Source organism: Calidris pugnax, unplaced genomic scaffold, assembly GCF_001431845.1.
Source record: "Calidris pugnax isolate Ruff unplaced genomic scaffold, ASM143184v1 scaffold324, whole genome shotgun sequence".
NCBI lineage: Eukaryota > Metazoa > Chordata > Aves > Charadriiformes > Scolopacidae > Calidris > Calidris pugnax.
Genome location: NW_015091153.1, coordinates 51619 through 51992, shown reverse-complemented (window position 1 = coordinate 51992; position 374 = coordinate 51619). Strand labels below are relative to the sequence as shown.

Sequence of the window (374 nt, the reverse complement as noted above, 5' to 3'; positions counted from 1 at the left end):
TTAAAAGAGGGGCCTCCCCCTCAAATGAGGGACTCATCTCAAACCAGGGACCTCCTTCAAACAAGGAGCCTCCCTCAAACTGGGGACCGCTTCCAAACCAGGAATCCCCTCAAATGAGGGACCCCCCTCAAACGAGAGACCTCCCTCAAACTGGGGACCCCTTCCAAATCGGGGGTCCCCCCTCAAATTGAGGACCCTCCTCAAACTGGGGGATCCCCTCTCAAACCAGGGATCCCCTCGAAGAAGGGACCCCCTTTAAACAAGGAGCCTCCCTCAAACCGGGGACCCCCTTCCAAATTGGGGATCCCTTCTCAAACCAGGGACCCCCCTCAAACTGGGAGCTCCCCTCTCAAAGAAGGGGCCTCTCTCAAATA

The 374-nt window shown here is 57.0% G+C and overlaps 1 protein-coding gene across 1 annotated transcript in view; it reads right to left on the bottom strand.

Moving 5' to 3' along the window:
• The window catches only part of SENP1 (SUMO1/sentrin specific peptidase 1), a gene marked incomplete at its 5' end in the record, with an annotated part of 23612 nt that overhangs the window by 2828 nt on the left and 20410 nt on the right, over nt 1-374 (bottom strand). The window lies entirely within an intron of this gene.